This window comes from Ictidomys tridecemlineatus, chromosome 6 (assembly GCF_052094955.1).
Source record: "Ictidomys tridecemlineatus isolate mIctTri1 chromosome 6, mIctTri1.hap1, whole genome shotgun sequence".
NCBI classification, from domain to species: domain Eukaryota; kingdom Metazoa; phylum Chordata; class Mammalia; order Rodentia; family Sciuridae; genus Ictidomys; species Ictidomys tridecemlineatus.
In genome coordinates, this window is record NC_135482.1 from 94,648,046 (window position 1) to 94,673,823 (window position 25,778).

The 25,778-nt window shown below is 39.0% G+C and overlaps 2 protein-coding genes across 2 annotated transcripts in view; one reads left to right on the forward strand and one right to left on the reverse strand.

Annotated features, from left to right (window-relative positions):
* The window catches only part of Gpr19 (G protein-coupled receptor 19), an 82,291-nt gene extending 68,344 nt beyond the window's left edge, over positions 1-13,947 (forward strand). Inside the window, exon 2 of the transcript XR_013423080.1 lies at positions 13,864-13,947. The gene's annotated coding sequence lies outside the window, so the exon portion shown is untranslated. The remainder of the gene's footprint in view (positions 1-13,863) is intronic.
* Positions 13,948-15,626: 1,679 nt separating this feature from the next.
* LOC144364925 (uncharacterized) overlaps positions 15,627-25,778 on the reverse strand; it is a 31,682-nt gene continuing 21,530 nt past the window's right edge. Inside the window, exons 2-3 of the mRNA XM_078015222.1 lie at positions 23,357-23,435; positions 15,627-17,349 (exon numbers count right to left, since the gene is read on the reverse strand). The gene's annotated coding sequence lies outside the window, so the exon portion shown is untranslated. The remainder of the gene's footprint in view (positions 17,350-23,356; positions 23,436-25,778) is intronic.

Here is a 25,778-nt window from a genome sequence, read left to right on the forward strand (position 1 = left end):
GTTTTTCCCGTTGGCCTACCAGCACCAAGGAGGCGGGGCCTGTGGAAGTCTGAAACTGCGTTTCCCACAGCGCGAAGGGCCTTCGGTTTGGTTCTGGAGTGCCAGCGGTTGCCCGACAGTGAGAGTGAGGTTTTGGGGCCCTGCGAGGCAACGATGGGCCCTGGGAACAGGCGTTTTACAGGACTCTGGGAAGGTGCAAAATAAAGTTATTTTTAAAAATTAATTTATGTATTTATTTGGTACTGGGGATTGAACCCAGAGAAGCTTAACCTCTGAGCCACACCCCCAGCCCCTTTATTAAAAAAGTATTTTATTAAAGACAGGGTCTTGCTCAGTTGCTTAGGGCCTCGCTAAATTGCTGTGACTGGCTTTGAACTGGCTCCCGAGCTCCTGGATTACAGACGTGCACCGCCGTGCCCGGTTTAAGTTGTCTTTTCTTGTTGTTTTTTCTTTTATTTTTATTTTTATTTTTATTTTTATTTTGGTATCTGGGATTGAACTCAGGGGCACTGGACTACTGAGCCAAATCCCCAGCCCTATTTTGTATTTTATTTAGAGACAGAGTCTCACCGGGTGGGTTATGGCCTCACTTTTTCTTGCTGAGGCTGGCTTTGAACTTGGGATCCTCCTGCCTCAGCCTCCGGAGTCGCTGGGATTATAGGCATGTGCCACTGCGCCTGGCTTAAATTCTTTATTTTAAAAATGATAATTAGAGGGCTGGGGCTGTAGCTCAGTGGCAGCACGCTTGCCTCGCATGTGTGAGGCACTAGATTACAACCTTTGCACCACAAAAAATAAACAAAGGCATTCTGTCCATCTAAAAAAATGATAATTATAATGTAAGATGGTGCAGCTGCTTTAGGAAACAGTTTGGCAGTTCCTCAGAATATTAAACATAGAGCTACCATGTGACCCACTCCTGAGAATATACCCAAGAGAAGTGAAAACGTGTGACTACACAAACACTTTAGTATAATGTTCTCTCCTAGTAGCATGATTCCCAATAGTCAAAAAAGTAGAAATTACCCAAATGTCCATCAATGGATGGACCGAGAGACCATTTGTGGACCATAGCTATAAAATAATATTATTTGGGCATAAAAAGGAATAAAGTACAAATACATACTATCTTGTTCTTAAACCTTGAAAATAGTGTGTTAAGTGAAAGAAACCAATCACAGAAGGCCATGTAGTGTATGATTCAATTTTTAATGACATGTCCCAGAATGAGCAGGCCTAAAGGAACAAAAAGTCCACTAGAGGTTGCCAAGTGCTCAGGGTGAGGAATAACAGAAGGAGGGAAGCTGGGACAGAAAAGTGAATGTTAATGTATACTGGATTTCTTTTTATGTGGTGAAAATGTTTTACAATTGATTTTGGTGGTGGTTGCCCACTCTTTGAATATGCTAAAAATCTCACAGAATTTTATACTTTGAGTGAATTATATACTTCAATAAAGTGATTAAAAAATAACTAAAAATATCTGTGTCCTAATAAAGTCAGTGAACTTGTTTTTGTTGTCATTGTCTAAATCTATCATAGGCCTTTGTTTTTTAAAAAAATTTTTTTTTAGTTGTAGATGGACAGAATATCTTTTTTATTTATTTTTATGTGGTGTTGAGAATCAAACCCTCACATGTGCTAGGCAAGCACTTGACCACTGAGCCACAACCCCAGACCCTTCTCAAAGGCCTTTGAGAACCTGACATTGTGTGTTTACTGATATCACTCCTGAAAAGCCTTGGGCTCATACCTTTTCAAAGACTCCTAATGTATTTTGGTAACCCAAAATTCAACTGAGGTAGACTTACCAGATTTATTAATAAATATATAGGACACCCAATTACATTTGTATTTCAAATGAAAAATATCCTATTAGTATAAGTATTTCAAATGCAATATTGGAAATATACTTTTACCAAAAAATAATTATGTGTTGTTGATCTGAAAAGCAAATGTAACTGGATAATCTCTGTTTTATCTGACAACTCTAAATTGAGGAGGAATAACAGAAAGATTGAATGGTCTCTATAAGGCCTATACAATATTTCAGGGGGGGGACTCCAGCAGGTCAGTTTCCATGCTAAGGCCACCTAGCCAGGTTGTCCCTACAGCATGAGAAACATCAGGCCTGTCTTTTCTGATCCTGAGCAGAGGGAAAGCCTATCTGGAGTCTTTTCCACCTCAGGGCACTTCTTTGCCTCGGGTCCATCATGGCTTCAATCTTCCAACCCAGACAAGCCCTGGCCACTGCTAAGCCCTCTTCTTTAGAGTTGAGCTTATTTTCTAGGTTGGTCCTCTGCTCCTTTCTCTTCCTGAATCCCAGCTACCATAAGGAAAGTATTTTAGGGCCAGAAATGGTAGCTCAGAGCTATAATCCTAGTGACTCAAGGATCACAGCCTTGGCAGTTTAGTGAGACCTTCAGCAACTCAGCGTGACTCTGTCTCAAAAGGAAATAAAAAGGAATGAAGATGTAGCTCAGTGGTAAAGCACCCCTGTTTTCAATCTCCAGTACCAGAAAAACAAAGAAAGAAAGAAAAAGAGAAGAAGTGAGGGTGCAGGGAGAAAAGGAAAAAAGAAAAAGGAAGGTTATGTTCTCAGGTGACAAAAATTCACCCAGCATTCAGGAGAATTCAGGAAAGGAGCATTCAAGAGACCTAAGAATTGCTTGCAACACCTGGCTGTGTGCGAGCAGCTCTTGGGCTCAAGAGTTCAGCCCACCTCTTAGGATGAAGGACCAAGATATTTTGAGCCATGTCATGGACTCTTAGACCCCAGTTTTGGAGAATGGTTATCTCTTGGGGAGAGAGGAGAGGAATAGGATAAGGAAGGCTTAGGGCAGTTAGCTGTATAATTTAGCTTTTAAAGAGAAAAACAAACATGTTAAATATGGTAGTGGTTGGTATGAAGTATATATCATATTTTTTATATTTCTGCATATTTAAAAATTTTCACAGAATAGAATTTTTAAAAATTAAAGTGTAAGTAAACCTGCTCACTTTAAAAAGTGTACAGCTGGGAGTGTAGCTCAGTGTTACAGTAGGTGCTTAGCATGCAAGAGGCCCTGGGTTCAATCTCCAGCACACACACACACACACACACACACACACAAAAAAAAAAAACAGTATAGAAATACTTGTAAACAATTCTTAATTTGGAAAGTATAAATCCCAATCATGTCATAGAAGACTTTGTGGAGGGAAGAAAATATTATGAAGAAGTATTGCACAGTCATATGTTCAGAAGTACTCAGAGGACTAGGGAGGTAGCTCAATGGTAGAGCACATCCTAGCATGTGCAAGGCCCTGGGTTTAATCCCCAGCACAGCAAAAATAAAACAAAAGATTTAGAAAAAGAAGTACCCAGAATTGGCAAGGAAGAAGTGGAGAGAGAACAAGAGGATTTATTAACTTCTCTAAGTACAAATCCTCATGGCTTCCAGTAGGGGAAGTCCATACATGTATGAGATCAAGATCACTCACTAAACAAGCACCTGGTAAAAAATAATACAAATCAACTTTAATATCTACTTGATGAATTGAGGTTAAAAAGATGTTTACAGTGGGTAGGGAGAGCCAAGCATCAGAGAGATTGAGGGCAAAGAAAAAGTGAACACAGCAAACATTTTTTTAAAAGGGGCTGGAGAAATTTAGAAGAATGTGCTCTTAGGATCCTGGGGCATACTCTCTATATCCATGGTTCTCAATCTTTCTTTCTATATTGTCTTCTCGAAAGAAACCTCCAACGCATGCAATTGCTTTTTAAAAAATGTATGTGTCTCTCCTTCCCTCACTCCCTCCCCAATACACACAAATACATTGCACATACTCCCAGGCACCCCCACACAGAGGCACTGTTGGCCTATGATGCATCCAGCCTCCACCGCTGCTCAAGAGTTTCTTGTAGGAACATCTTAAGCAGCGGGACCTTATGCCCACTCACACTTTGCACGCCCTCTCTGCCCTCATTTTTCTCTCTCCCTCTGTTCATCTCTCTCCTTCTGCTGTTTCTCTTACTGCAGGCTAAAAGAGCACACAGGTGTCTAAACAGAGCCAAGATGATCATGTTACTCCCAGAGTCTCATGGTCTGCTTAGGCACATATCCCCAGAGGAACATCAGAAAGAAAGGAAGCTCATTAAAATAGCTTGTTAGACTCCAGCTGACTTTCCATTAAGTTTGACACATATGAGCCTGAAATTTTTAATAATGCCTTGCCCTTTCCAAACTTTCATTGAAGATGAAAATTGTTTGATGCAATTTTGGCAGGGAAACTTTTGCTAAACAATTTCCAATATAATCTAGAAATATCAATCATTCAAAAAGAAGGAGTTGTGGCTCACTGGTAGAGCACTTCCCTAGCACATGTGAGGCCCTGGGTTCGATTCTCAGCACTGCATATAAATAAATAAAATAAAGGTCTATTGACAACTAAAATAAATATTAAAAAGGGGGAAAATTTTTAAAAAGAAGGAGAAGGAGAAGGGGGAAGAAAGAATGAAGAGAGGGAGGGAGAACCTCTCAAGAAAGAGATGAAACCAGCATAGTGGCACACACCTGTAATCCCAGTGGCTTGGGAGGCTGAGGTAGGAGGATTGCTAGTTCAAAACCAGCCTCAGCAACAACGAGGTGCTAAGCAACTCAGTGAGACCCTGTCTCTAAATAAAATACAAAATAAGGCTGGGGATGTGGCTCAGTGGTTGAATGCCCCTGAATTCAATCCCTAGGAAAGGAAGGAAGGAAGGGGGAAAGGAAGGAAGAAAGAAAGACAAAGTGGGCCATGAGATCTATCTATACCATACACGGTGATCTTAGGGAAGAAAGCATCCCAGGGTCATTTTAGAAATGACCATTCATTACTTCTCTGTTCCTGGTTTGTCTTTTCAAAGAATTGATCAGCTGTGCTGAGTGATGAGGATGTTAAAATATAGCATAGTTTGCATGATGAATTTGCAGATAGTTAAAATCATGTCCCAGGAGAAAGGAAAAGAGGGAAACTATTCAAAGAAAAAAAAAATGCACTGATTGGAGAGAGGTAGGGGGTGGCATGGAATTAAGAGAGGAGGGTAAGAGAACAAAAATTAACCTTATAATAGAAACCACAAAGGGGAACAGTAGAATATTCTACTTTCAGGAATGCCATGGCCACGTTGATATGTAAATCTGGCCCTTGAACAACAGAGTATTATTGCTGCTGATATGGTAATCTTCAGAGGTACAGAGGAAAAGTGGGTGGGTCATGTGAAATTCATGAAATGCTTGAGGTGAACTCACTGTTGAAGTATTAGTCATGTTTTGTTTTGTGTGTGGTTTTCTCCCCCCAAATTTATTTTATAGATAAGTATTCCTCTGTACTTTTTGTTTTCTAAAAGTGTAGCTTATTTTCAATGATGCTACAAAATATTCCATTTCAAAAGTTTGTTTTTGTTCTAAAGGCATTTGGCAATATGCCTCTCCTCTTTTTGGCCTACACAGACAAATATGCCCCCGTTTGCATACAGCACAGTACCTACTAACTCTCTGCGAGTCTGAAGGAACGTTTTCAGAGTGAGCACATAACAGCCTCCAGTTTGTCTGCAGGAGCAAAATAAATAAATAAAGCCCAAAAGTACTGAAACAGTTTGTTGACAGGGAAGGAAAAAGAGACCCAATCAGCATAAAAATAAGGAAGAGAAAATGAAGTTCAAGGAACCAAAACCTTCCAATTTCAAACTTTCCTTCACTTCTTCCTCTTCACCAAAGTACTAAAAGCTGCTCCTCAAACTCAACAACAGCTGTTCTTAATACTGTCCTAACTACCCTTTTCTACTTGAAATATTGCTGCTCTGCCTAAGCCATACCTTACCCAGTGAAAAAGAACAAGGTGTGTCCTTATTCAAGGAAATAATAGAAAATTTATTTATTTAGCCAACAAATAACTGCTTAAAACTGAACTACTGGCTCTCCAATCTGGGGTTTATATGGGGGAGAATAGAGGAATATATGGTTTTAAAGGAGGTATATCTGATTGCTGTGATGGAGCTTTAAGCATTTAAAGATCAGCAAGTAGACACTGAATTATCTATTGGAACTATGGTGAGGAGATAGGAGATTGCTGAAGAAAGAAGTATTCAGGTACTTTCTTTCACAATTCTCTGAGGGTTTAACAACCAGCACAACGGGCCAGGCACATTTTATTCTACTGACTCAGCCCTGAAGATGTCTAAACTTATTGCAGCATGTTATAGAGCAAGTAAAAAAAAAAAAAAAAAAAAAAAAAAAAAAAAAAAACTCAGCCTGCATTGAGAGTGTCGGGGGAGAACAGATATTTCTAGAAGAGGATCCCAAGGAGAAAGGGGAAACGTGACTCAGAACCAGTGGGATCTTTGACATGGAACAAAAGTGATGGAAAAGAATTTCAGTATGTGTCAGTAGAAGTACAGAGATTTATTTATAAAAGCAGGGAGTACATGCTAGGGAGAATGTGAACCATTTTGTGAGTAAGAGACATGCTTTTGGAGTTCCTGGCTCTTCTTTTAAAGGAAACTTGGTGAGGGGTGGGTATGGAAGGTATGTGAGAATGACATCAGTCTGGTGATTTCAAGATGGTTTTTGATGGTCTGGTCATTTTCACATTGTCAGGCTGATACGGTTTCCATTATCTGATCTAGCAGATAATGTTAGAAACAATCCCCTAACAATAGGTTTCTTAAAATGTCATATCTCTTCTTATTTATTCTCTTTAAAAAAATTTTTTTTGTGTAGTTGGAGATGGACAGCATGCCTTTATTTTATTTATTTATTTATTTATATGTGGTGCTGAGGATGGAACCTAGTGCCTCACACACGCTAAGCAAATGCTCTACCACTGAGTTGCAGACCCAGCCCCTATTTGTTCTCTTTATTGGTAGACTAACCCACAGTGCACAAGATAGATTTATAGATTTCCCAAAACTTTGGGAGTGAAAGGCCTGGAAGAGAGATTGTCACTAAGGGAATAACAAACATGGAAAAGTGTGCCCAACTTCTCAATTAACATTTTATTTCCTTGTTCTTCATTTATATTTCCTTTCTAGTTTTTTTTAACTTTCTTATATCCTGCCTCCGTACCTTGAAGACTTTGTTTTTAAAAAGCAGCTTCCATCAAAATTCACTTCTTCAATGTTATTTCTAGCACAAAATTTGATAAATCCAGAGTACCTTGCTGAATAGAAATCTGACAGGGCTCCTCTTCTGTATCTTGCTCCTCCCCCATGCCCCCGGCCCCAGTATTGGTGATTGAACCCAAGGTACTCTAGATCCCCAGCTCTTTTTATTTTTAATTTGGAGACAGGTTCTGTTAAGTTGCCCAAGTTGGCCTTGAATTTGCAATACTCCTGCCTCCGGCTGGGATCAGAGGTGTTTGCTGCCACCAACACCACTGTTCCTGGTGGAATATTGCATTTTTTTAATATTTATTTTTTAGTTTTCGGCGGACACAACATCTTTGTTTGTATGTGGTGCTGAGGATCGAACCCGGGCCGCACATATGCCAGGCGAGCGCACCTCCCCTTGAGCCACATCCCCAGTCCAGGAATATTGCATTTTTAAGGAGTGAAAGACAGGACTTTTCTTTGGCCATTCAGAAATAAGTGTCCTTTCAGTACCTAGAAACTTCAGAAGAGCAGCAGAGGAATCATCTTTTACTTTATATGTAGACTTAACTATTCAATCTTTGTTTCAATCTTACCCACTTTGGAGGGAAAAAGATGCAAACTAAAATTTACTATTGGGAGCCTACCAAAATACTTATAAAGATAATTTCAAAGGGCCATAAACAATATTTACCAGAATGTGAGTTCTAACAGTATTATCTGCCTCTAGTTAGATCCTCTCTATTGCTAGAGGTACATAACTTTGATTCTCTTTGGCATTACTTTGTAATGTTGTGAGTATTCTGATTTTTCTATTTGGGATCATATAATAGTCATATATGTTTGCTTAGTTTTTTATTCATTTACATATTTAGGTTAAGATCCCCCCCATAAGAGATGGAATTTAGAGCTTTGTGCGTGCCAAACATATGCTTCATCACTGAGCTACACCCCCGACCCCAATAATTTTTTTTAAAGAATAGTTAGTTGCTTTAATTTTAAAAGGCTTTAAAAGGTTTTTCTTGTTTATACAGGAAGATTTCCATTCCAGGATATAGCTTTAAATTTTTTTATTTGTACATAGAATTGTTCCCTAGTCCTATTTTCTTGGTTTTTAATCTGAGTAAAATAAATATTCTGTTTCCATTTCTGTTCCAGATTGGTACTAACCTTAGACTTTCTGGGGCCTTCAACTAGAACTTTTGGACAAAGCTGAGTATAAGGACTTTGTATAGGCAACTACATATTTTGACACAAAAGTTCTTTGTTTCTTTAATTTTTTTTCTTTATTTTAGATATTTAGACAGCTACCTTGTTTCCCTAACAAAAGAGCATTATCAGAGTTCATACAATTAGCTCATCCTTTACACCATAAGAATTTTAAAGTTCCGGGGCTGGGGATGTGGCTCAAGCGGTAGTGCGCTCGCCTGGCATGCGTGCGGCCCGGGTTCGATCCTCAGTACCACATACCAACAAAGATGTTGTGTCCGCCAAAAAGTAAATAAATAAATAAATTTAAAAAAAAAAAAAGAATTTTAAAGTTCCAAGTGTTTATGGCTACAGCCTATCCTGACATTCCTGTTCCCCTCAGAATTACCAGATTAAAAACACAAAAGTAAACAACAACAACAAAACCCACAAAAGTAGCCAGGAGCGTGGCGCACACCTGTAATCCCAGTAGCTTGGTAAACTGAGGCAGAAGGATTGGAAGTTCAAAGCCAGCCTCAACAATTTAGTGAGGCCCTGAGTAACTTAGACCCTATTTCTAAATAAAATATAGAAAAAGACTGGGGATATAGCTCATTGGTTAAGTGCCCCCTTGGTTCAATCCCCAGTATGAAAGAGACAAAAAAAGAAAAGAAAAGGCTATTTCCACTTTTTACCAGGGGGAGATATATAACCCTGCATTTTATAGATTTACCATTCATTTAAACTCTGGTTTTGGGGGGTTTTGTTTGTTTTATGTTTTTGGAAATGGAGTTGAAGCCAGGGCACTTTACCACTGAACTACATCCCCAACCCTTTTTGTTTTATATTTTGAGACAAAGGTTCATTAAATTGCTGAGGCTGGCCTCAAACTTGGGATCCTCTTGCTTTGGTCTCCTGAGTATTTGAGATTACAGGTGTGTGCCACTACAGCTGGCCTTCTAAGTATTTTTCTAAACTTGAAGAGAAAGTCATTTTGTTTCAATGCTGGATTCTTCAAGTAAGCTTCTTTGTTATATTTTGTGGTGCTGGGGATGGAAGCCAGGGCCTTCCACATTCTAGATGTTCTTTGCCTCTGAGCTACAGTCCTAACTTTCAGATAAGCTTCTTGAATGGTCCCAGTTGCAGTTCAAGATGGCCTTGTGCTGGCTATGCAGTCAAGGATTATGCAAGAAATGTTGATCTTGCGGTGTGCAGCACTCCATTTGGTCTTCCTGGACTTTCTTATGGTGTTCTCTGCAACTTCATCTTTTCCCTTTTTTCTGGCAGTTCTTGTGTTGGGTTCTGGGTTTTTGTTTATTTGTTTGATACTGGGGATTGAACCCAGGGCACTTAACCCCTGAGCCACATCCCTAGCACTTTTTTTATATTTTATTTAGAAACAGGGTCTTGCTGAATTGCTTAGGGCCTCACTAAATTGCTGAGGCTGGCTTTGAACTCTGAGATCCTTCTGCCTCAGCCTTCCGAGCCACTGGGATTACCAGCGTGCACTACTGGGCCCGGGCCGGTTCTGGTAATTTTGTTTTATTTTTTAAATTAGCAGGGATGTGTGTGTGTATGGTGGGGGCGGGGCGGGGGGGGACGTGCATCTTTTCCTGATCCTTAAAGATTTTCTCCAGTTTGTTTTGTTTTGTCATCAAAAACATCAGGCATGTGTTTCCCTTAGATAGCGTCCTTTCTCATCAGCATGGAATTTGTCTGTTAATCTGCTCTGTTCTTGCTCCTACTGAGGAGGCCCAAATGTGTGCTTGATACCTTGCTGTCTTGGTTACAGCTTCCTTAGGATAAGATCACCCCACCCTTTCATGGTCACTATCCTCCCTGACCCCTCCCCACCAATGCCGTAAGGTCCCCCAGGCAAGGGAGAAGTAGTGAGCTACCCGTTTCCAGTTTCCTGTCATACACTATGTTCCCCTTCCCCCCAATTCCCATCCCTTCTCTAGTTCTTATCTTCTGTTTATACTCCTAAGTCAAGATGCAGCGCTTGCCAGGTCCCCAGCTCCTTTACTCTGCCATACTCAAGCATGAGAAAAGCTATTTTTGCAGTTTCACCAAGTACCTGAAGGGGACCTTGGTTCCCAGCCAGCCAAAGTGTTAAGGTGCTCAGCAAGACTGTTCTCTTGTTTCCACAGGTGCTACTGCTAAGCTTGGAGTAGGCAGTGTGTCTTGGGGGAAGTGGGTGACAAAATTAGACCCTTTCCGGCATTCTTCAAGGGAGCTGCCTCCCCAGCTTTTCCTTGAGCATTTTTGTAGACAGGTGGTTCCTCCTCTCACAGTAAATTCCTGGATATTTTTACCAACCACTCCAAAAACAAAATGACAATGTTATTGGAAATGTCATACAACCAGGCAGATGAGTAATTGTTCCCATTAATCAGTTTGCCAAAGAAAACAGGTTGCCATCTAAGCTTGTTTGCAGAGATGTTAGCTATGTGATGGAAGAAAACCTCAAGCATCTGCTTTAAAGTATGCTGTCAAGATTTAAATGATATATACTTAGTGTTTTGGTGTGTTTTAAAGTTAACCTTTCCCTACCCAAGACTGCACCAACTGAGAGTCAACCTCAATGAATTGTTACAGGCATCTCACTGTAACGCCAGGGATAGTGCCTATTACACTGGGACAGAATAGGGAAAATATGGAATCCGAGAGAGATGCAAGCTTCACCAGATTTGTCAGTATATAAAGAAAAGTCATACTATAGCCTGGCGTGGTAGCACACAACTGTAATCCCAGCAACTTGGGAGGCTGAGGCAGAAGGATTACAAGTTAGAAACCAACCTCGGCAACTTAGGGAGGCCCTAAGCAACTTAGCAAGACCCTGTCTCTAAATAAAACTTGTTAAGAAAAGGGCCAGGGATGTGGCTCAGTGGTTAAGCAACCCTGGGTTCAATCTTCAGTACCAAAAAAGAAAAAAGAAAAGTCATACTACAAAGAAGTCCTGCAGCTGTAGTATGATTGATACATTCTTTTACCCATCCACTCATTTATGAACTGTATTCAACAGGTCCTTCTTGCCAGGTACTGTATTATATACTAGAGATAGAAAGATCAGACAGGGTGTCTACTCTTAAGGAGTTTGCACACTAGTGGGGATTTATTTACATTCTCTTCCATTTTTGTAAATGAATACATAATGAATAACTGCATGATAGTGTGCTAAGTGTGATAATATAATACACATAAAATTAAATATAGAGAGGAACTAGGGAAAGTTTCTTGAAAGGCTGATTTCGGAATTAGGTCTCAAAGGATGAGCACAAGTAGGCAATAACAGAAATATTTGCAAAGGCATAGTGATATGAAATAATAGTGAGGAACTGCAGATAATTAGGTTTGGGTATAATATAGGTATCTCAGGGGACGAGAGCAATGTCAAGAAATAAGGCTAACAAAGTAGACAGGTAATAGATGAAACATGTTGAATGCCAAAAAGAGTGGACTTAGTTTGAAGGTGCTTGGGAGCCACTGAGGATTTAAGCAGAAGAGTGACAATTAAATCTGGGGGACTTAACTCTTTCACATGCAGTTGGCATTTCCTGTTAACTTCTTTTTTAGAAAAAATATACATACATATATATATTTAAATATATATATTTAGTTGTATATATTTATGTATATTATATATATTTATATATATTGTATATAGTTAAATATATTTAGTTGTAGTTGGACATAACGCCTTTATTTTATTTATGTGATGCTGAGGATCAAAACCAGAGCCTCACACATGCTAGCCTCACAGCACTCTATTGCTGGACCACAAACCCAGCCCCTTCTTGTTATTTCTTATTTTGTTTTAGAGTATTTGATTACACTAGATCGTGTTGTATTTGTAACATATGTTATGTGATAGCACGGTAAACCAAATTAAATATTCTAGCACAAAGGCCTGGAACATAGTAAGAGTCATCACAGTATCTGATGACTGAACAAAAATGCTGACGTAAGTCTCACCTTTGGTGAGATGTTGGTGGTACTCAGGGACCACAGGCCAAATATCCTGACTTGTTTTCTCTTCAGACTCTTTTTCATACATAAGCAACAAGTGATAAAAGAACTGTTGGGATGTTACATAAATATGTAGATACAGCTACAGGGCTGCCTAAAATATATTCCAGAAAATTTTTTAACCCCCTCCTTCACCCAAAATTTTAATTTGATCTATTGTAATATTGTCTTAAAATGTTAGTAAGACATGGAATTTATTAGAGATAAGTATTTGATTATATGTCTTTCTTGTTATTGGTCAACTATATCCATTTGGCAAGGTGAGTGACATCTGTAATGGATATATATATAACTAGACTAAAAATTCCCCATGCCTTTCATTTCCCCATGCTATGTCTCAAGAACTGGTGGATAAGAAATGATAGACACCATTTAGAGTTGAACAAATATTTAAGAAAGGTAAAATTTTTAAAAAAGAAAACTTTCATTAACTGTCTTTTTTGTTTGCAAAAAAAGGTAGCTTTTTATTTCAAAAGTAGTATATGTCCATGGCAAAAAGTTGAAACAGTAAAGAAGGTTATAAAGTAAAAATATAAACCCTCTTCTACCTCTCTCTGACGTACTCTCCAGAGTTTTATTCTCTTAGAAATGTTCTATGCACTACAAGGAATACAGGCATTTCCCTTTCATTTTAACACAAATGGCATTATACTATTATGGTTTGGATATGAGGTGCTTCCCCTATGTTAATGCAGAAAGTGAAATCTCCAGGATATATAAAGAACTAAAAAAAAAATACCAAAAAAGCCCCCCAAAAACAAAAAACAAGCAACCCAATCAATAAATGGGCTAAGGAGCTGAACAGACACTTCTCAGAAGACGATATACAATCGATCAATAAATATATGAAAAAATGTTGTTCAACATTTTTAGTAATTAGAGAAACGCAAGTCAAAACTACTCTAAGATTTCATCTCACACCAGTCAGAATGGCAGTTATCAAGAATAGAAATAAGAATTAGTGTTGGTGAGAATGTGGGGGAAAAGGCACACTCATACATTGCTGGTGGGACTGCAAATTGGTGCAACCACTCTGGAAAACAGTATGGAGATTCCTTAGAAAATCTGGAATGGAACCACCATTTGACCCAGCTATCCCACTCCTCAGTCTATAACCAAAGGACTTAAAATAAACATACTATAGTAAAGCAGCCACATCAATGTTCATAGCAGCTCAATTCACAATAGCTAAATTGTGGAAGCAACTTAGATGCCTTTCAATAGATGAATGGATAAAGAAACTGTGGTATATAAACACAATGGAATATTACTGAGCATTAAAATAGAATAAAATTGAGCTGGGGATGTGGCTCAAGTGGTAACGCACTCGCCTGGCATGCGCGGGGCGCTGGGTTCCATCCTCAGCACCACATAAAAATAAAATAAAGATGTTGTGTCCACCAAAAACTGAAAAAAATATTAAAAAATTCTCTCTCTCTCTTCTCTCTTTTTCTCTCTCTCTCTCTAAATATATATATATATTTTAAATATATATATATATTTTAAAAAATAGAATAAAATTATTGCATTTGCAGGTAAATGGACGGAGTTGGAGAACATCATGCTAAGAGAAGTAAGCCAATTCCAAAGAACCAAAAACCGAATGTTCTTTCGGATAAGTAAGTGGATGCTGGTCCATGATGGGGGGAGGGGTATGGGAAGAATGGAGAAACTTTGATTAGGCAAAGGGGAGAAAGGGGAGGAAGGAGCATGGGGGCTGGAAAGATGGTGGAATGAGATGGACATCATTACCCTGGGTACCTGTATGACTACACATATGGTGGGATGCTACATCTTGTACAACCAGAGAAATGAAAAGTTGTGCTGCAATTGTGTACAATGAATCAAAATGCATTCTGCTGTCATATACACCTAATTAGAATAAATAAATACTTTGTTTTAAAAATGCAGGAGGTGAAATGACTGGATTGTGAGAGCTTAACCTAATTAGTCCGTCCTAGTTTGAATGGGCCGACTGGGTGGTAACTGTAGGCAGGTGGGGAGTGGCTAACAGAAGTGGGTTACTGTGGGCTGCTCTGGAACAGTGCATCTTCCCGGAGGTCCCTCCCTTTCCTCTCTTTCCTGGCTGCAGCTGCTGGCTTTTCTGAAAAGCCCTTCCACCATGATGTTCTTCCTCACTTTGGGTCCAAAGTGATGGAAGTGGGCTATGGACTGAAGCTCTGAAACTGTAAGCTTCAAATAAACTTTTCCTCTTCTAATTTGTTCTTGTTAAGCATTTTGGTCACAGCAATGAAAAGCTGACTAACATATTTATACATTCTAATTTTAAATTAACAATATATCTTGGATATTATTCTATAACATCCCATAAAACATTCTTTCCTCCACTGATGTTTTTCTTTCTTTTGGAATTTACTTCTTCCTATAAGGCACAGTGGCATGTACTTGTAGTCTCAGCTACTTGGGAAGTTGAGGCAGGAAGATCACTTGAGCCTGGAAGGCTAGTCTGGGCAACACAGCAATATCCTGTCACAAACAAACAAACAAACAACTGACAGAAATTACTTCTTATTTACTTTTTATTTTTATTAAACAGTGCAGAAATACAAAACCTTGATTACACATCTTTATGTTCTTTTGTGATTTTAGATAGATTCCTAGAAGAACCTCTAGATTAAAAATACAGCATATCAACGTATTTTAAATTTTTACAAATATTGCCAAGTTTTCCTCCAAAAACATTAAGTATACATACTTCCACCAGTATTCGCACATTTCCTTACATGCTAGTCATTGTGCTGAATAGCTTGGATCTGGAATAGTCTCCAAGGCCAGTGTGTGGAAAAGCTTGGTCCCCAGCTCATTGCACTATTGAGAGGTAGTGGAACCTTTAGGAAGTGTGGTCTGGTATTAGGTCACCAGAGGCATTCCTTTGAAGAGGATATTGGGAATATCCTTTGTGGCCCCTTTCTGTTTCTCTCTTTGCTTCCCAGCTGCCATGATAGAAATGGGTCTCTTCTGCCACATGCTCCCACAGTGATGTGCTGAGCTGCCACAGGCCCAGAACAACAGGGCCAAGCAACCATGGACTGAAACCTCTGAAATAATGAGCTAAAATAAACCTTTTCTTCATATGAGTTGATTATTTCAGGTGTTTTGTCACAATGACAGAAAGCTAACACAAGGTGTTTTATTATTATACTTTCAAAACTTTGCAATTTTGTGGGTTAAAAATAATAACTAGCTGGGTGCACTGGAGCATGTCCCAACAACTCAGAGGCTGAGGCAGGAGGATCACAAGTTCAGGCTACTTTAATCAACTTTGAGATCCTGTCTCAAAATTTGAAAAAAAAAAAAAAAAAGGTGTGAGGGGGAGGCTAGGGATTTGGCTCAGTGATAAAGCCTCCCTGAGTTCATTTCCTAGTAACAAGAACAAAAAAGTAACTCATTGATATTTTAATTTGCATTTGTTGAGTCAGCAATAAGATTGGATATTATTCTGTGGTTGTGATGGGTGCATTCATACTTCTTTGCTTACTCCTTTATGAATAATTGGTCTATTTTTTTCTGATTTGTTCATATGTATTACAAGTCCTTCTTCTGCTTCCCCCAAATAAACTTTTGACTGAAAACAACTTGACAATGTACCAGAGTTTATTCAACCACCATATGGAGCCTTCTAAAATGCATAAAAGCAGGCGATGCATATTGAAATTTAGAAAAACTATACTGTGCTAGATATAGATAAAGAACACTTTTGTTCATCATCTTATTCCAGAATCCCAGCAAGTGTAGGGTTCCCAAATCAGTCTACGTTTACTGTTTTTTTTCCCTCTACTCTAAGTATCGTTCATCTACATGCATAGTTCTAGATGCAGTTTTTCGGCCTGGTGGAAAGGGAGATTTGCCAAAAAAGCACTAAGGTTATGTCTGGAATCCTAGTGATTACCGTCACTGTAGCCAAATTCTAAATCTTTTATGGTTTATCAAAGGCTGTGTCTTCCTTCTACAGTCATTCCACTTATTGAAGTCCACAAACATTCTGAAAGCCTCTTGAAACATCTGTGAGTCACAGGTAGGGGATTCAGAAGTGAAAAGGCAGAAAGTTCAGAAATCACAACTATAAAGAACCAACCAATGGCTTATTGGTAAGTTCTGTCCTTCCTCATCTTCATCTTTCCTGTCTCCACCCCCACCCAAGATTCAAAGCTAGAGTTCATCTCTATGGGATTTGCCAGAATTTCTCAGGCTCCTAACTTCTAACTCTCCATTCATCTTGAGGCTGCAGGTGAACGCTCTTTTATTTCAACTCACTTTAATTGAGTGCTATTCATTTTAACCACTGCCCACATAAAAGATGGAGAAAGAGGAACTAACAGACTCCTGATGGAGTGGAATAAGATGTGGCTTTGCTTGGTTAATGTGATCATGAGCACAGTCACATAAACCAATCAAAGAGATAGCCATTGGTCTTGTGAAGTCTACTCTTTCCTGGATGAACTTCTGCCTGGATAGCTTAGATAAGATTCCCGAATGGGCTAGAGATTGGACTAACTAATCTTTGGGTTGGGATATATATGATTTATGAAAAGTTAGTTGGTTGTGGGGGGCCACCCCTGAGCTTTATTAAGCATCCTATCTCAGCCTTGAGCCAAGGGGGTGTTGGTATGGCATTGCAGGCTGTTTGGGCTGCACCTTGCAGGTGGTCTTCACCTTCGCTTGCAAAGAAGTCTGCTTTCCCATAGTTCTGGACCTGGGCATTAACCATTGTGGCTAGGCCAGCCCACACCCTGCCTTATTTGGTGAAGAACATTCTATCAAAACTCCTTTGTTCATTTCCCTATAAATAAATGGATTCTGGGTGCATGCTCTCTCTTTCCAGCCTGGAAGCTGACCTTTAAGGTCGCAGAGCTGTCCCGCCCTCGATTTGAAAAACTTATGTTTGTGTTGTGTGATTTTTTTGTCACTTTCTTAGCTTAATGTTGCAGCCAGCTCTTTTAAACCCAGTTCCTCTTGTCTGCACCGGTCGTGGGCAAGAATTGGTGATGGCTGAGCTGAATCTGAAATAAAATTCAAATAAAAACAAAGGGAGGAGAAAAAATGGAATGTCAGGTAGAGTATATGAGTATGATAAGACATGGAGATATGATATAGCATATCAGGAGCTACAAATAATTCACTACTATATTTTTTTGAGTATTAAATGCCAGGAAAGAAGTGGCAGGGATTAATGTGAAAGAAGTAGGAAAAGGCTGGGTCCTCTAGAGGTCCTGATGATATACCATAATCAAGAGCTTGGGGTTTTGGGGGCTGGGACTATGGCTCAGTGGTGGAGCGCTTTCCTAGCATGTGTGAGGCACTGGGTTCCAACCTCAGCACCACCTAAAAATAAATAAAATAAAGGTATTGTGTTGATTTGCAACTAAAAATAATTTTTAAAAAGCTTGGGTTTTTGCCTATAAATATTTGAAAAAATTTTAAGCATATGGATGATGTATGGCACATAGGATAGCCCAATTTTTAAATTTCATAATGATGAACTTACCAAAAAGAATATGAGTCAACTTGGGGGCTGGGGTTGTGGCTCAGTGGTAGAGCGCTTGCCTAGCATGTGTGAGGCACTGAGTTCAATTCTTAGCACTACATATAAATAAATAAGTTAAATAAAAAAATTTAAAAGTAAATAAAGTTATTTTAAAAATCTTTTTTAAAAAAAGAATATGAGGTAATTTTGAAATTAGCTTAGTTAATGAAACCTGGTGAGATTCTTGTCATTTATGTGCTAGAGGATCATCACACCTGTCATGGAATGACAAAAAGATATCTCTATCTAGCTGCTTAAACTGGGTTATCACATAGTTGGCTTTATGTATCAGAAAGATCATCTTGGCAGCACTGCAGAAAATTGTTTTAAGGGTACTGAAACTGGAAGTAAGAAAATGTTGAAGTATTACTGGAAACTGGGTGCGGTGGTGCACTCCTGTAAACCCTGTGGCTCTGGAGGCTGAGGCAGGAAGATCAAAAGTTCAAAGACAGCCTCAGCAACTTAGTGAGTCCCTAAGCAATTAAAAGAGACCCTGTCTCTGAAACACAAAAAAAGGGCTGCAGATGTGGCTCAGTGATTTTTTTGCCCCAGGTTTAATCCCCGGCAATATACACACACACACACACATACACACACACACACACACACACACATATACATACACACACACACACACTGGATTGTTTAGGTGAATGATGACTTCACTTGAACTAGGGCAATAGGCAAAGAAGACAAAACCAGCAGATTTGCTTGAAGAAAGTGTGATATAAAGTGGCAGGAATAAAAATGCACCACTCATAAAGGATTACAATTGAATAATTTCTGTGCTCTGAAATTCATCACTGCTTTTTGTTGAGCTTATACTTCTTGAAGTCTAAAACAGGTCCATTCCTGGGCAATGTGGAACTACTCTGGTGAGCAACTTTAGCTCCAAGATGTTCAGCCTTGCAGAAATTTCTCAGTACTGCACTGCAGTCTAAGACTCTTCATCCAACCGTCCTCTCTCCCTCCCTTCCTTCTATGATTCAAAAGAGTCAGAGCTGCATCATGGGCCAATGACTCTCCTAGAAGACCCAGAATAAACTTAATAGTGGGTAAGCTTTTGGATTCTGGAGAAACAATAACTTGAATGAGAATACCAATTCTAGGCATGTGAGTTCAAGCAGTAATTTAACTTCTTAAAAGTGACACTCTTGGGCTGGGAGAATAGCTGAGTGAAAAATCATTTGCCTAACACATGCAAGACCCTGGGTTCGATCCCCAGAAACACACACACACACACACACACACACACACACAGTACCAGTCTTCACATTTTAACATTGTGATAATTGTTGTGAGGAATATATTAATCAGATTTATAAAGTATTGAGCAAAGTATCTGATACTTAGTAAGTGTTGTTAAATGTTAGCCACTCTTATTATTAGATACGGGGAATGAAGGAGTGGAAGAAGTCAGGAATTATTCCTAAATGTCAGGCTATTTACAATATATAAAGTAATCACAAATATTCTATTCATCTTGTTCTCTATTTGCATATAGAATATATCCTTTTAAATATGAAAGAGATTAAGAAATTTTCCTTTCCTTCTTGTACCTGAGTATCTTGACTTCTCCAGTTTCATAGTTAATAAACTGTTAATTTATACATCAAAATGAACACACAGGGCTGGGGTTGTGGCTCGGTGGTACAGTGCCTACCTAGTATGTGTGAGGCACTGGATTCAATTCTCAGCACCACATATAAATAATAATACAAAGATCCATTGACAACTAAAAAAAATGAACATACAATATTCCAGACTCTGGAGTTTAGAGGATGAGCTTTTACAGCATTATCCCACCTACATCTGTTCCTGGCAGGAGACAAAACATAAGAATATTCTGTTCTATGAAGAAAGACCCATTTTTAGAGCTCTGTCATGTAAAAAAGGAGAAAAGCTATGCAGCCCTCTAATGGACCAAAAAAACTAAGTGGGGAATTCTAAATTTAAATGTTTTTCATACATAGAGTTTTATTTAGAACAATTTAGCTATTACATGAGATAGCAGGCATAAATTGCACAGTGGCAAATGATCTTTCTTAAACACACTTGTACATTAAGACAGACAAAAATTCAAACTGTGGACTAGAATATGGAGTTAAAACTAACAAAATGGAATGGAAAAGCAAAACATAAGCTTCTCAAACCAAATTTTAAGAAATTTATTGTATAAATCCAGGATGATGAAAATCTAGCTGAACAGCAGTTTTTGTGAAAAATACTATGGGTTTTAGGTTAGCCGCCAGTTTTGCAAGAGCCAACAGTACAATTTTTTTTTTAAAGAGAGAGAGAGAGAATTTTAATATTTATTTAATTTTTTTTTTGTTATTGGCGGACACAACATCTTTGTTTGTATGTGGTGCTGAGGATCGAACTGGGGCCTCATGCATGCCAGGCTAGCGCGCTACCACTTGAGCCACATCCCCAGCCCCAACAGTACAATTTTAGCTTATAAAAAAAATGAGTGCAATCTGAGGCTGCATAGTAGAAGTACAATATGCTAATAATGGGAAATTTCAGCTTCCTCATCTGCAAAATTAAGGGCTAGTTTAGATGATTTGCAAATCCCCAACAACTCAATATGATGCAATGACTTAAAAGTTCTAAATGTGAATCCCTGCATTTTATGAACATGACCATGCCAAAGATAGGTAGATTTAATGAAAACAGATAATTCATTTCTCTGGTTAACTTCATCACTTGAATTACCTTCAGAAAAACAAAAAAAGAACCTTTGTTTTTTGTATTGAACTGACCCATAGATGCCCTTCCCTAAATGAGTGTGATAATGGAACAACCTTGCTTATGTCTATTTCATACCATGTCAAGCTTCACACAAAACTTCTTTTCTTGAAGTGACAAGCTTGAGAAACCAGTTTTTCCTGAGGTTTGCTCAATAAATATACTTATGATGAGCTGTACTGTCTGTCATTCTTCTATCTTGTCATAGCCTTGGAGGTCCCATCCTAAGCTGGCTGTCTACTGTTAACATTGGCAATCAAAGATTTCAGAGGCAAATATTAAGGTCTAACACGGGGCCTTGTTGAAAAGAATTAGAAAGTGCTAGTACATAGGGTCCCTGTGAGGCTGTGTATACAAGGACTGATTGGGGATGTGGACCCAAGTTTTACCCACAGCACAGTGATGGTTTTGTGGGCAACCAGTGAGCTTTCCTACTCCATCATTGCTGTTACCAGTCTAGATCCCTAGTTGGTATTTTCAGTCATTTAAGCATTTTTAGTGAAAAGGGCAATAAAAGAGATCAAACCTTGAGGAAAGCAAAGCTTCAATAAAAACAAAACTCCAGCCGGGCCCAGTGACACACACCTATAATCCCAGAAGCTTGGGAGGCTGAGACAGGAGGACTGCAAATTCAAGGGCAGTTTCAGCAACTTATCAAAACCCTTAGTAACTTAGAGAGACCCTGTCTCAAAATAAAAAGATCTGGAAATGTGGCTCAGTTGTAAGAAAAGCACCTCTGAGTTCAATCCCCCATCCCCCAAAATCCCAAAACCAGAATTTCAAAAATTCTGGATGAAATTCTGGATGAAAAAATATTTCATCCAGGATCTCTTTGTCTATCTAGGAGAGATTTGGAGAATGAATCAGAAGGCCAGAATCTCCTTGTGCTGCAACTAACCAGGTGTATGCCCTTGGGCAAACCACTCAGCAATCCTGGGCCTCTGTGTCCCCACTTGTAAAACGAGAGGGAACCCCACCTGGCTACTTCTAAGAGTATAGGAGCCTCTGTGGATTGCCCTGATTTGTGGAGGATCCTGATTTAGGAATAGGTGATATAAAGAACAGGAAAGGGTGATCTCTGTGAAATCAGTCAGAAGGAGAACTCTAGAACCTAGAGAGGAAAAATCATTAGGATAATGAGCAAGAACTGAAATGACAGGCCTCCCAGATCCCATCTCAGGTAAATCCCTTTTAGATGTTGGCTGCATTGTTCTATGCCTCATTTTCTTATTTCTGTGGTGTAGAAGAGGTTATAGAGCCAGGGATACTGGCCAATGTGTCATATTCCCATTGCACTGTGGCAGGGTGGGGGTGGGGTGGGGGAGAGGACTTGTACACAACTGACTGTTCTATTCTCTCTCCAGATTGGAAAGACATGGGAACCAGGCGGCTACAGAATCCATGACTTCATAAGGACTCTTATCTCTCAGTATCACAGCCCCACCATCTTGAGCAAGTAGATAAAGAGCTTTAACAAAGAGGGGTAAGTCTAGGAGACGCTAAGTTAGTTGGGCTTTTGGAGGTTTTCGGGGCTCCATAGTTGTTTTTATTTTTGGAGGCAAGGCCCTCTTTTTTTTTTTTGTGACACTGAATATCAAACCCAGGGCCTCATGCACACTAGGCAAGTGCTCTACCACTTAGCTACCTCCCTAGCTTGCCCTTAGCTTTCTCTCTCTCTCTCTCTTTATTGTGGCAAAATATACATAACATTTATCATTTTGGCCATTTTTAAAAAGAGTGCAAATCAGTGGAGAAGCCTGCTTTGATGATTTAAGTTCTATTCCTGTGCTAATGTACTCTGCCTGGAAAGTTCCTAACCTGAAGGGTCAAACTGTAGGGTCCTATCTAGTTGAGTTGAGTTTGGCTCCTGTAATAGGGAAACACATAGGATATCAGAAACAGGACAGGAGATTATTCTGTTGTAGTTTTGCCTTTTTACTGGTAGATCTCATTTGCTGCAGTATCCCTTTTGTGCCTTGGCCCTGACCACTTGTCTTGACCTATGACTTGCTTTTGTTATCCTGCATTTTTGTTCTGTGCTGACTACCAGATTATTGCAACTATTAACAATTTATTTTCCTTGATATCTGAATTGCTCATTCAGTGCATTCAGTGGCTCTTACATAGATTTCTTTTTTTTGGTTGAATGTGATTGACACCTTCTGTTCTCCATCTGAGCTCCAATGCCACATTCCTGAATGCCTACTAGTCATTTCTTTGGGAATGTACCAGTCATGGTTCTGCAATACAGGTTGCAACATATCTAAAAAGAACCTTCATTTTTTTTTTTTGCAACAAACCAGCTGCTTGGGTAACATCTCAGGCCCTGACAGTAGTCCATTAAGTCATTTTAACAGAGTGTCGTGTCCACTATTTCCCTGATTCAATTTCCTGTCATTGGCTGAGGCCAGACCTAGACTTACTTCCCTATTCCTGACTTCTTGCTTTTATCAGCCTGTCAAATTTTCCCCGATTTGATACCATACTCAAGTACCTTGTCAGCAGGTAGCTATGTTGTAATGGAAAGTTTAATGAGCTTGGAATTAGCAGAATTACTTCCACATCCCTGCAAAATGACCTTGGGTAATTCATTGACCCCTGGAGCCTTGTATCCTCACTTACAAAATGAAGCTAATGATACCTATGTCATAGGGACTTTTATGAGGATTTAATTAGATAATACGTATGGAGTCAATTTAGCATTGTGTCCAGAGATCACATTTGAGTTGACTCACTTGCTTGAAGTCCGGGCTTTTCCACTTACTATGTGACCTGGAGCAAGTTCCTTAACCTCTCTGGGCTTCATCTTTTCATCTGTAAATGGAGAAATGAACAGTAGATATATGTGTACAAGTAGGCATGCATGTATGTGTGTGTATATATATGAATATATGTATATATACATAAACTAGGACTGGCACAGTGTAAGCTTTAATAGGTGTAATCTGTTAGCTATTATGTGGGAAGAGTCCTAATATATTTCTTTTTTTTTCATTATACATGTTCTCTTTTTTCCATTAATACACATATATACCACAATTTTTCATATCTCTGTATATAAGGTATGTTGACACCCAATTCAAGTCTTCATACATGTACTTTGTATAATGATGACCATCACATTCCATCATCCTTGCTAATCCCCTGGCCCCTCCCTTTCCCTCTCACCCCTCTTCCTTATCTAGAATTCATCTAATCCCTCCATGCTCTCCCTCCTCTAATATAGTTCTTGATGCCTAATCAGCACTTATTTGTCAGCTGATTTTGTTTATGAATTCATCCTATCCATTTGGTCTTATTTCCCATTTATTCTTGCTTGCATATTCTCACCTCATCCTTTCCTGAGACAAGTTGACCACCTTCATTCTCCATGTACACATCTTCCATTTTTCCTGCCTTTGATTATGGTATTCCTCATTTCTAGAATGTCATAATTTATCTTCCTTGCCTATGCAAACTCTTCCATTTCTTTAGGGTCCATCCTAAACCTTGTTTGTCTCCATGAAACTTTCCCTCCTCACTTCTGTACTCATCAACATCAATATCTTGATTTTCTGAACCAATTATCCTTGATTTAGCATTTGATGCTATTATTCTGATAGATACCCTGAGCTACTGTTTTTTTTTAATTGGTTGTTCAAAACCTTACAAAGCTCTTGACATATCATATTTCAAACATTAGTTTCAAGTGGGTTATGAACTCCCATTTTTACCCCAAATACAGATTGCAGAATCACATCGGTTACACATCCACAATTTTACATAATGCCATACTAGTAACTGTTGTATTCTGCTACCTTTCCTATCCTCTACTATCCCCCCCTCCCATCTTCTCTTTCTATCCCATCTACTGTAATTCATTTCTCTCCTTGTTTTTTTTTCCAATTCCCCTCACAACCTCTTATATGTAATTTTTTATAACAATGAGGATCTCTTTCCATTTCCATGCAATTCCCCTTTTCTCTCCCTTTCCCTCTCACCTCTCCTCTCTGTTTAATGTTAATCTTTTCTTCCTGCTCTTCCTCCCTGCTCTGTTCTTAGTTGCTCTCATTATATCAAAGACGACATTTGGTATTTGTTTTTTAGGGATTGGCTAGCTTCACTAAGCATAATCTGCTCTAGTGCCATCCATTTCCCTGCAAATTCCATGATTTTTGTCACTTTTAAGTGCTGCGTAATATTCCATGGTGTATAAATGCCACTTTTTTTAATCCATTCATCCATTGAAGGGCATCTGGGTTGGTTCCACAGTCTAGCTATTGTGAATTGTGCTGCTGTGAACATCGATGTGGCAGTATCCCTGTAGTATGCTCTTTTAAGGTCTTCAGGGAATAGTCCGAGAAGGGCAATAGCTGGGTCAAATGTTGTTTCCATTCTCAGCTTTCCCAGGAATCTCCATACTGCTTTCCAAATTGGCCGCACCAATTTGCAGTCCCACCAGCAATGTACAAGAGTACCCTTTTCCCCACATCCTCTCCAGCACTTGTTGTTGTTTGACTTCAGAATGGCTGCCAATCTTACTGGAGTGAGATGGTATCTTAGGGTGGTTTTGATTTGCATTTCTCTGACTGCTAGAGATGGTGAGCATTTTTTCATGTACTTGTTGATTGATTGTATGTCCTCCTCTGAGAAGTGTCTGTTCAGGTCCTTGGCCCATTTATTGATTGGGTTATTTGTTATCTTATTGTCTAATTTTTTGAGTTCTTTGTATACTCTGGATATTAGAGCTCTATCTGAAGTGTGAGGAGTAAAAATTTGTTCCCAGGATGTAGGCTCCCTATTTACCTCTCTTATTGTTTCTCTTGCTGAGAAAAAACTTTTTAGTTTAAGTAAGTCCCATTTGTTGATTCTTGCTGTTAACTCTTGTGCTATGGGTGTCCTATTAAGGAATTTGGAGCCCGACCCCACAATATGTAGATCGGAGCCAACTTTTTCTTCTATCAGACGCAGAGTCTCTGATTTGATATCAAGGTCCTTGATCCATTTTGAGTTATGAGCTACTGTTTCTTGTGTATTCATTGTGTTTTCAAGTAGTTTGGAAAAAATTCCTCAGTCCAGCTTGTTTCAGATCAGACAGTAAACATATAGTGGCTATTTAACCTACTAGGTCACATCATCTCTTGGGATCACACTCCCATGTCACATTTAAATTTGGAG